Genomic DNA, 12,134 nt, shown 5'->3' on the forward strand with positions numbered 1-12,134 from the left:
TTGTGCCTACTCTTTTGCATCTTGTTATGCCATGTTTGTTTGATATCCCTGGAAGTTCTGTTCTTTCTGAAGGGAAATACAGGAGCAGTGGATCTGGGGTAGAGGAAAAGTAGAAGAGCAATTAGAGGCATCAAGGGAGGTGCTCTATGGTAGGGATGTATTGTATGAGAAAAGAATAAATAAAAAATATCAGGCAGCTAAAGTTTCACAAAATTATATTTGGGTTCTCTCTCTTATTCCTTTCAGCTATGTTCCTGGTTTAATGCTAGTACTATGCTGTTGTTATTTCTATGGCTTGGTAGCATAATATGAAATCAGATATTGTGATACTACAGTATTGTTTTTGTTCAGGATTTTTTTGGTTGTCCTTGGAATTCTGTGTTTTCATAAAAAGTTTTGGATTTTCTATGTCTGTTAAGAATTGCCTTGGGACTGTCTCTGACATGAACTCAGTGGCTGGCTCTTTGACCTCCCCCTGAGGGGGGTGCACCCTTGCCAGTCCACAGAGGAAGACAATGCAGCCAGTCCTGATGAGACCTGATAGGCTAGGGTCAGAGGGAAGGGGAGGAAGACCTCCCCTATCAGTAGACTTGGAGAGGGGCATGGGAGGAGATGAGGGAGGAAGGGTGGGATTGGGAGGGAATGAGGGAGGGGGCTATAGCTGGGATACAAAGTGAATAAACTGTAAGTAATATAAAAAATTAAAATTAAAAACTAAAAAAAAAGAATAAAAGAATTGCCCTGGAACTCTGCTGCGAAGACTGCTTTCAGTTGGGATGTCTGTTTTCAGGATTTTGATTTTTTTTTCTGCCCATAAAAATGAGAGATTGTTCTATCTTTCAGCATCTTCATCAAATTCATTCTTCAGTATTTTAAAGATTTTTTTTCTGAGTCTTTTTTTTATTTTTTATTTTTTATTTTTTTATTTTTATCAGTTACATTTTATTAACTCTGTATCCCAGCCGTGTCCCGATCCCTCATTCCCTCCCAGTTCCTCCCTCCCTCCCTCATCTCCACCGTGCCCCTTTCCAAGCCCACTGATAGGGGGGACCTCCTCCCCATTCATCTGATCCTGTTTTATCAGGTATCTTCAGGACTGGCTGCAAAGCCCTCCTCTGTGGCCTAACAGGACTGCTCCTCCCTTCGGGGGTGGGGAGACCAAAGAGCCAGTCATTGAGTTCCTGTTAGAAATAGTCCTTGTTCCCCTCACTTTGGGAAACCAATTGGTTACTGAGACATTTTTCATTCCATTGATTACACTCATTCTCAAGTACTGTGCTTTATTTATTGTGAACCCTTGTTTTCCTTTTCTTTCCTGGCATGTTTGCCACTGGTATGTAGCAAGACTATTGATTTTTTTATATGTTGATTTTGTATCATTGTGAGTTTTGCCACTTTGCTAAAAGTGTTTATCAGCACTAAGGAATTTCTGGCAGGACCTTGAAGGTCTTTTATGTATATGTTATCACTTATATGAAATTTCATATCACTTGTATGAAATGATATTTTCACATCATCTTTTTATATTTGTGTAACTTTATTTCCTTCTCTGTCTTATTGCTCTAGCTAAGACTCAAGCATTATATTGAATAGAGAGTGGACATTCTTGTGCTTGATGTCTTTCATTTTTAGTTTTAATCTCTTGATGACATCAGAATTCATGTTAAGATTTCAACATATGACTTTTATGATAGTTAACTATCAGTCCATAATAGAGAGGGATAGATAGAGATAGATAGAGAAATGGTCTTCTTGTCATTACTTCAGTGCTACTTGGTCAATGACATAGCTAGTGTCCTTGACCATGAAAAGAATAGGAAAATAAGCTCAGTTTTCCTCAAATATTGGTTGAACTTTGCCTGCTAATGAGAACCGAGAGAAAGGAAGATGAGGGATGTGGCTAAATGGCTACACTCGGCCAGCTTACCAGTTGACAGAACTTTGGGTTGGTTTATTCAATAGTATGAAATATGTTTTTTTTTTCAAAATTATATTCCAAATGTAATTATTTTTTCTTGTCTCACAAGGTTACTGTGCCACTTTAAATGTTCTTTAAACCCTTCACCTTTTATTGTTGTTGTTCATTAAATTATGCAAGGTGATACATGAGAACAAAGAAGACCTGGGCACCAGAAAACATGGCTGAGAAAACTTGCTTAGCTCACTACTCCTTCAGTTTCCTCATCAATAAAAAGGGAACTGCTGAACAGATAAATTGAAGTTTCTCCCCTGTTAGATCTACGTAACTCTGTAACTGTTAGATGTGTGTGGTATTGAAAGTTTTGACTTCAGTGACATCATGCTGCAATTTCATGATTCATTAAAGGAAGAGGGTAAGTCAAATTTATTTCTGAAGTTGTTTTTCTACCAGAATAACACTTCTGGTGCCAGTATCAGTCACGATAGTGTATTTGAAAGCACCCACTCCTTCTCCCTTCCAACATTACATATTGTTTTTATTGTCATTAATAATGACTTGAGTCAGCGCTGCCTACATGCACAAGTGGGTAGTGGTGGATGGATATGATTATCACGCAACTTATAAATGCAACTTGTAAGAAAAATGCTATTATGCATAAAAGAATAAATGTTTGTCTTAACAAGTTTATCAAGAATCATATGCACATATTACAAGAGAGCCATGTTTTAGAATTAAATTTTAGTTTATAGAAAGGACAGTATGGAATAAATATTGAGCAGAGATTTTGTTTTTTTTTTTCAAGTGTTTGAGCTTGCTTAGATGTAGGTATGTAGAGGTGAAGTAATTGTTTTTTTAAAAAGCAGATTAGTCTCTTAGTCATTAAGAAGTGGTAGCAAAATTTCAGAAGCATGTTTGTTTGTTCTAAATCAGATTTGTTGCTGAAAAAGTTCACTGGTAAAGGTTGCAACATGCCGAGGGTAATGCTCTGGAAACAGAGACCCTTGCTTCCTACAGGTGAGGATTGTTGGGTAATGGTCAAAGCAGTCATTGGGATGAAGGTAAGGCATTGTGCTGAATCCAGGTCTAAGACTGAATCCCAGTCTTTGCTAAAGTGAGGGAGGTGTCCGGTGACTGAACACGAACATGAAATTCAGTGTTGTTCCTATATACTCAGTATTGTTACTAATGTCCATTGACAATAAATATGTGATTTGATGTGTGGCTAAATAATGAAGCCACCTGGACAAACACATACAGAGTCCAGAACATTCGTGTATGCATAAGCCTTACCTTACTCCCCAGTTTCCTCCAGTCTTGCCAAGGCTTAGTTCTGTTTCCTGTACGTGGTATGAGTCCAAGTATTTGCACCCCCAAATGAGAGGCAACAGCAGACTGTGAGCACGCCCCTTAAGCTCAGCTGTAGACATTGGCTACCTCATGGGACTCAAGTCTGAGAAGAAGTTTTATTTATTTTTTGTCATATATAGAACCTCATTTTCCTATTTGTAATTCTTATATAATATATACATAGCCCCATTTGTTTTTTTTATAAGAAAGTTTGATTCAAAGCTAACAGATTTTGAACGTCTCACTCACTGGCTGCAGACCTGTCACAGGTGTTCACAATATAGTTTGTTATTGGGAGTTTTTTTTTTTCCTGGTGGAATTACAAGACATGTAATACCCACAAAATATCTATACTTAATATGCCATTTTTTTTGTCAAGATTGACAGCCATCAGCTCTTTCAACAACAAAGATGTAACTCATTAAAAAATGATCGTATCAACAAATCATTGGTGATTTTTGATCAGATTATGTAAAATGTTTAAGTGGCTTAAATGTGATTTTTGTCTTCATTTCCTGAGTAATTTGTTAGAGAATGTGGAACTGTATGATGACATTTTATGAACTTTAAATCATTCTCTTCTGAAAAGCATGCTGGGAGCTGCCATTTAAAAACAAACAAACACAAGTAAAACTACTCTAGAGGAATAAACATGTGGGATTTAAAAGGGGCGAATGCTGCTCAAGTGCATTAATGACCAAGACCAGTCTCAAAGTGGGAGCTCACCTGTCTCTCAAATGAAAGACATCAAGCTCCCTGACCTGGTGCAAATATGGGCAATTACATCTTTCAGGCTTAAAGACTGAACGAAATGAGAATTGTGTCTGGCAAAAGGCTGCACTTTGAATTTGGTTTCATGTGACTGAGTGGCCATTCATCGCGAATGAAATTACAGGCTGTTTGTTCTCTCTCTGACACGAACAGTCGAAATATGAATAGTAACAATGCTGCATTTCCTCTCTTCCACTGCTTCTGGTGTCTATCCTGTTTGCCCTTCTGATTGAGAATTAAGCATCCGTCCTAGGGTCCTCCTTGTTATTTAGGTCTGAGGATTTTAATATGGTTCTCCTTTACTATATGGCTAATATATGCATATAAGTGAGTATGTACCTTGTGTATCTTTCTGCTTCTGAGTTGCTTCATTCAGGATAGTCTTTTCTAGTTCCATCCATTTGCCTGCAAATTTCATGATTTCCTTGTTTTTAATAGCTGAGTAGTATTCCATTGTGTAAATGTATCACAACTTCTGTATCTATTTTTCAGTTGAGGACATCTAGGTTGTTTCCAGGTTCTGGCTATTATGAATAAAGCTGCTATGAACATAATTGAACAAATGTCCTTGTTGTATGTTGGAGCATCTTTTGGGTATATGCTCAGGTGTGGTATAGCTAAGCCTTGAGGAAGCATTATTCCCAATTTTCTGAGAAAGTGCCAGATTCTAGAGTGGTTGTACAAGTTTGCACTCCCACCAGCACTGGAGAAGTGTTCCCCTTTCTCCACATTCTCTTCAGCATGTGTTGTCATTTGAGTTTTTGATGTTAGCCATTCTGACGGGTGTAAGACGGAATCTCAGAGTTGTTTTGATTTGCATTTCCCTGATGACTAATGATGTTGAACATTTAAGTGTTTTTTCACCATTTGATATTCCTCTGTTGAGGATTCTCTGGACATGAGCCTGTCATACATGTCCTCTGAAAGATTCCTCCCAGCAGGGGATCAAAGCAGATGCTAGCCCTCACAGCCAAACTTTGGGAAGAGTGCAGGGAATTTTATGGAATAAGTGGGATGTAGGGAATAGAAGGACTCAGAAGGGACAGGTGTTCCACAAGAAGACCAACAAAGCCAAAACATCTGGGCCCAGGGTGGCCTGCAGAGACTGATGCACCAACCAAGGACCATGCCTGGAGACAACTCAGGCCCCCTGTTCTGATGTAGCCCTTAGGCAGCTCACTCTCTGTGAGTTCCCTAGTAAGGGAAGCAGGGGCTGTCTCTGACGTGGTCAGATGGTAGGAGAGGAGGACTCCGCCTTTCAGTGGACAAGAGGAAGGGTATGGGGGGGGAAGAGGGATGGAGAGTGGGACTGGGAGGAGATGAGGGAGGGGACTACAATTGTGATATAAAGTGAATAAATTGTAAAAAAAATAATAAGTAAATTTCTATAAAAAAGAATGCAGCAATTTAACTCTGCTCTTAAACCGCCCAATGTCTTTTGTTATTTTTAAGCTCATAGAATAAAATTGTAACGAGTAAAGTCAGCCAGACACAGTGACACAAATCTGTCCCTTTCATTTCTATGTTCCTCACCTCCAGGTTTCTGTAAGGTACATACTTGTCCTTGAAAGCTAAAATTACATCTTTTTGAGAATGTTGTATCAGTAGAACTCTACCATAGATGTGTTGTCAGCTTTTCATCTTTGTGACAGTGTGCCTGAAAGAAGCCTCGCACAAAGGAGATTTAAATCCAGAGTTGGCAGTCTCCATGTCCTTGTTCCCATGTCAAGGCAAAATATCATGGCAGGAGGAGTATGTGGAAGATGAGCTCTCTCTCTGTCTCTGTCTGTCTGTCTCTGTCTTTTTCTCATTTGTGTGTGTGTGGCAAAATATACCTTTCAAGGACGTGTCCCCAGTGACCTACATTCTCCAACTCCACTCCATTTCCACTCAGCTATCAATTTATCCACTGGTTAATCCATTAATTGTGAGCCCATGTAATCAGCCACTTCTCATATCCCACGCCGATCATCGCTATTCCAACTACATTCAACACACAGGTCTTCAGATTAGTGGCCCTCTGAGGCTAGCTTCTTTCACTTGGAACTTGCCTTTAAGGTTTCCACTCAGCCTGTGCACTGACTGGGTGAGACAGTGGTGCGCTGCCTCAGTGTTGAGTACAATCCCATTCCACCCTTTAGCTTCTTCCTCTGGAAGACACCGAGGCTGTTTTCAGTCTTCCTGCTACAAAGAGAGTATACATACCACTGTATAGGGTTTGTGTGGCTGTTAAGTTTTCAATCTCTAGAATCATAACTAAAGGAACTCCTGGGTCATATACATATGCTTAACTTTATAGAAAAACTTCCAACTTGTTTTTCCAGAGTTGCCAAAATGTTTCTTAATTTTTTTAAAAGTAATATTTTAAATGTCACTTGCTTGATATTTTTATGCACACTTAATGTTTTCATTAGAGCCGTTGTGATGTGTACATGCTAGTATGATAGTTAATGTGGACTGTTAACCTGAGAAAATCTAGAACCACCTAGGAGACAAACCTTTGTGTTTGTGAGGGACTTTCAAGATGAGGTTCATTTTCTGGGAAGGTCCTCCCTGGATGGGGTGGCACCATTCCATGGACTGGGGTCCTAAGCTTAATGAGAAGGAGAGAACCTGTGGAGTGCCAGCCTCCATCTCTTCATGCTCCTTGACTAGATACAGTGAGACGAGTTGCCTCATTTTCCTGCTGCTCTGATTTTTCCACCAAAGGAAACGTCCCCTTCCTCAAGTTGCTTTTCAGGCACAAGGAAAGTGATTAATATAGTGGGAATCTTATCTTGTATTTAAACTGCTATCCTAATAGTTAATGACAGACTTAACCCCTTTCCTGTTTTGTGAATTGAGAACTGACAATACTCTTCCCATGTGTGATAAATGTCTTCTGGACTGAGCTTTTTTGCATTGCTTAGGTTTTTTTTTTTTTGGTCTTTGCAAAACAATTTATTTATTTATGGTTGTTGTTTTGCTTGTAAATAGATTTATGGCAGAACAGAACAGCTACAAAAGGACATAGCATTTCCTGTTCACCATTGTTACCATCCCCACTCCTCTACTTCCGGTTCTTCTGTTTCCTTAAATACATTCACAGATTTATGGCTGAGTTTTCAACTTGTCTTCGTAGCAACAGATTTTAGGGTACCAAATAAATTACAACTTTTTAAAAATCACAATTCTGAGAAGTATTAAATCTCTTAGTGAACTAGCAAGATTGTTATAAAAAAGTAACAAAGGAACAGGGGAATGGCATGCAAAGTTATGTAAGAACCTTTACCAACACCTGTAAGCTTTGCTCCTGGTTAAAGCAAAGCGTGGTGAGAATATAATGGACAGAGGAGCTGAGGACAATGGCTCAGTGAAAACATTCAGAAAGCATCAAGTGACTGTTAGCACCAGGTACAACTTACCCAAGTCCCTCTTTTTGGGCTTCATATTTGTGAATCAGGAAAGTGTTTTCTTCCTTCTAAACATTACAAGTGTATTGCTAATGTCAGTTGGGTTTCAGATGTCATGATTCTTTGAGTTCGGGGAAAGTAAGAATCCACACATTACAACCAGTACCACTAACCCTTATTAACAAAGGTTTCCTGGCTTCAGGGAGGAAACAACCATGGACAGGAAAAGATTCAAGGGTGTTATAGGGAGTACAAGGGGATATTGAGGACAATTTAGACCTAGTTGTGTCTGATCATGATTATCTATGAACAAAAGCCTCGAGATACCCGGAGACTTCCCATCCATGTGCCCTCAGATCTTGGCAAGCAGAGTACTTTATGATACATCTTCTTTTACAGCATCTTAAAAGTTGTTTTACAGCTCAGAGCTGCTTCCCCTGAGGCAGCTTTCAGTCAGAGAAGAAGAAATGTATACTTTCAATCAAACAATGTAATAAGCAGAAATGATTAATCTTGAAAAATGGCAGGAATGGAAGATTTAGTGTATCTAAATCTTTGTGTGTGTTTGTGTATACGTGTGTGTGTGAGTTTATTCTGAATGCTTTTATTTATGACTACCCCAACCTTTCCTAAAAAACAAACAAACAAGCAAACAAAAAACAAAAAACCTGCTCTACCAACAGGCCCATGACTTTCCTGTTTTGTACCGCCTCTTTGTGAAGTTTTCTGAGCCAAGGGAATTAACCAGCTCAAAATGGGCATCATGGATGTGGTAGGTATGAAAGGGGCTAGAGAACTACATTAGAGTTAGGGAATATGATGCCTGTCGGTGATAGGCCATGCTACACAGAAGAGAGCATCCACAAAAGCAGAGAGTAATACTTGAGTAGAAGTTCTGGAAAAGCACAGTCAGAGGTAATTGGAGTCAAGTTTGGCATTGCAATTAGTATGTAGTGAATGGTACTGAAGAGAACCTAAGTGAGAAGCAAGGATTTTTCTATGTATTTGTCAGTTTCTTATGGCTATAAGGAAATATCAAAGGCTTGACATTTTATGAAGAAAAGATTATTCAACTTGCAGTTTTGGAAGCAGGATGTTGAAGATTGGCTCACCATTTTGGTCAGCCTCTGGTGAGGGCTCCCTTGGCTATATCATGACAGTACATGGCTCATCTTGGGAGTGCTGAGAGCAGGGCAAGACAGGAAGCCAGAGGAGAGGAGAGGAACAGATGTTTCACTGTTTGTGACCTGTTTTCACAAAAACTCACTCCCCTGGAGAACAGCATGAATTCCTTTTGAGGACAATGCCTCAAGTGACATAATCCCTTCCTTCCACTAGAACCCAAGACCTAATACTCCTTCTGTTACACAACTCAAGGGTTACAGTCTGGGTCCCAAGACAAATTCAACTACCAATCTGCAATAAAACAATTAAAAAAGCAAAATCAATAGAGAAAAGCAGAAGAGGGAGTTTTATTCCATGTCGCCATATTGAGAAGAAATAGAAAGAGATCAAGTAACAATCCCACTCCACCAAGTCCGGCTTTGGGATTCTGAAGTGAGATTAAAGTTTAAATGTAGATATGTACATCTCAGCAGTTTCTCCCACCATTGGCCAGTGATTGGCTGAGCCAACATCTGACATTACAAGGTGATATTCTAAGTCATTAGAAATGTTTCAAGTCAGCTGGGCGCGGTGGCACATGCCTGTAATCCCAGGAGTGGGAAGGCAGAGGCAGGTAGATAACTGTAAGTTCGAGGCCAGGCTGGTCTACAAAGCAAGTCCAGGACAGCCAACGCTACACATAAAAATCCTGTCTTGGAAAACAAAACCAAAACCAAACAGAAACGTGTGAAGTCTCTTCCAGAAGAAAAGTTTTCCCTCTGACTGGGACCTTTTTGTTCTCCCAGCATGAGATTCCTGGGGAAATTTTTCACTTTTTGGAGGGGAGAGTCTGTATTAGTTACTTTACTCTTACTGTGATAAAATGTTATGACCAAGACAGCATATGGAAGGAAGGGTTTATTTAAGGGCTAGAGTTCCAGAGAGATAAGAGCCTATTATCATCCCATCAGGGAGCATAGCAGCAGATGAACTAAGAACCTCAAATCCCACCCCCAGTGACACACCTTCTCCAGCAAGGCTAGGCCTTCCAATCTTTCCAAACTAGTTCCACCAGCTGGGAACCAAGCACTTTTACTAAGATTCTTTTAACCCTTAATGCTGCCATTATGGGTCACCTTTAGGAGACAAATCCAAGCCAAGCATCCTTCTGTCTCTAAAGTGTGATGTAACGGTGGGCTGGAATGAGGTACTGACTATGGAACCAATATGATCCACATCTATAGAACATGTGTATCCTGCTAATTTATTTAAAGAAGACACCAAAGAAATGATTTCCCTCATTCTTATTTGGAAAGTTGAATAAAAGACAGACTCCTGCTGTTGCCTTGTCCTGAGACTGGACTAATGGTAAATGTTTGTGAAGAACCTTATTGAATACTTAAAAATTGCTCTAAATTTGACTTAAGGTGATGATTGTCCTACACTGAAGATTCTAAAAGTCCTTGAGAAATATACTTGCAATAAATACATTATATGTTCCCTAAAGTACATACCAATAATTTTGATCTCTTTACGTCAAAATTCTCAGACGTAAATATAAAGCAAAACCTCTGCTGTCTTTCTCTTACTAGGCCAGAGGCAGCTATGCATAGCAAAGGCTGAAATGCTTAGCAAAGGCAGTAAGCAGCTTGGTCACTTTAGATATTTGGCCCTTAGTTTGACAAATGTGTTAATTACCTTGTTCTCTGGTTCTTGGTTCAAGAATTAAAAGCCACAATCAATTTTAAGAGCTGTCACTTTTCTTTCAGAGTGAATGGATACAGAACATCAAGGAGATGTTCTCCAGTGATTGGGCTTGAGCTGGGCCAGCATGAGCCATGCTGGGCTAAACACTGTTTGTGTGGTATCCTTTCCCACATAAATCAGATTGTTCTGCTTTGGGGGGATGGGACAGGCTCACTGGATACCATTTTAAGAATATACTTGGGTGTTTTGTTTGTTTGTTTGTTTGTTTTTCTAAGAGTGGAGTATTTAGGCTGGATTTCGAGAAAACAGCTCTTGCTCATTATTACTTGAAGGTCAAACATGACAGCTTTTGCCAGTTCGCAGATGTTTGAAGGAAATATGTTCGATTGACACTGTCCGTGACATTATTATTTCATTTGACCTTGAAGTTCATTCTAAAAGCATTGCTTAACTGTACTTCTACTGTGGAACCTGTAGGTGGTGTTTCTTCAGTGAAATTAATAAATCCTTACTTGAACAGTGACCCTGTTTAGTGCTGCTGAGGTGTGCCACTTTCCTTGCAATCCCTGACAGGGAAGGGCAGACTGAGGCTGAAGTTGTGTCACAGGGAATACCTTATGGGGTGAGCTCGGTATTTGACATGTAGGAAATTTCAGAGTTTTATTTAAAGGTATTGCCTTTCAACATGGTTATTTTAAACTTGGCTTCGAATTGTCAAATAATATTTTTCTCATTAGAAATTCATGAGGCATGGTGGTACAATGCACCAAGACCAATTTTTAAAGATCTTTAAGCTTCTCAAGGAATGTGCTAGTGGCAAAAATCTGAATTTGATTTCCCCATGAATCATTGTGACCTATTTTGTTATTAATAGAATTGCCATGGATGTGGAAAGAGGACCAGGACACTTGGCAGGGCCTCTAATTCTGCATTTCTTTAAGGTCAGTTGTTTTTAGTGTCAGGCTCCCTTTAGGCAAGGTTATTAAGTGGAGAACCTGTACTTTCTTTTCCTCCCTTTACTTTGACCAGCCTAGTCACCAGGACTTATATTCCCTGAGAGCTAGAAACTGTCATCACTTTCCTCCCAAGATTCCATGAAAATATTTTACTATAAATATTCTGCTTGGTTAACACTTGGTTAAACAGTGATGGATGAAGTCATAGATATTGCTTTTGGGTAGGGAGAATGGTAATGCTAAAGTTAAGGACATTCCTCTTCTTCATTCAATACTTTAACACATTTTATTACAGAACATCTAAAACACAGCTAACAAAGAAAGCGAATTCCCCACAAGCACTACTCCGTACACCTAGGTGAACCTGGACATATGTTTCTTACAATGAAGTGACGTCATGTGATGTCAAACCCCCTTTCTCTTGACCTGTGATGATGTCTCGAGACTTATGATTACAAGTCATATTCAGGTACAGAGGGCAAGAAGCCCTTGTGCATACAGATACACACCGGAGAAACCAGGAAAAGTTAAACACACAGCTTATCTTGTCAAAGGAAGGAGGTGCTCAGCTGTTTCTCCTGGAGTGATGGGGGGGGTGTTCATAGTTTATAACCTGGTGATGCTCTGCTATCTGATGAGCCAGGCTCTTCACATATCTCTTCCCAAAATTTATTTTTGAATATCCCAGATCTTTTCCCCCTAAATCTTTAGCATTGTTTCTAGGGTGTAGAACCTATCCTCATGAATGATGTCACTTGCAGTTTACAGCAACTTAAGTGACTTCTCTGTTATCTTAGGGCCAGGCCAATTCTGACATCTACAGCCATTATGTTTACAGAAGTCATTCTCTCTAGACTCTAAATCTAGACTCTAATCTAAGTCTTGGGCACAATTTCTGAGTCTTTGTGAAAGAAGTCAGAAGTATTTTGTAAAGAA

The 12,134-nt window shown here is 39.5% G+C and overlaps 1 protein-coding gene across 2 annotated transcripts in view; it reads left to right on the forward strand.

Moving 5' to 3' along the window:
* Mlip (muscular LMNA interacting protein) overlaps positions 1–12,134 on the forward strand; it is a 243,963-nt gene that overhangs the window by 13,872 nt on the left and 217,957 nt on the right. The gene's annotated exons all lie outside the window — the stretch shown is intronic.

Source organism: Meriones unguiculatus, chromosome 6 (assembly GCF_030254825.1).
Source record: "Meriones unguiculatus strain TT.TT164.6M chromosome 6, Bangor_MerUng_6.1, whole genome shotgun sequence".
Taxonomy (NCBI): domain Eukaryota; kingdom Metazoa; phylum Chordata; class Mammalia; order Rodentia; family Muridae; genus Meriones; species Meriones unguiculatus.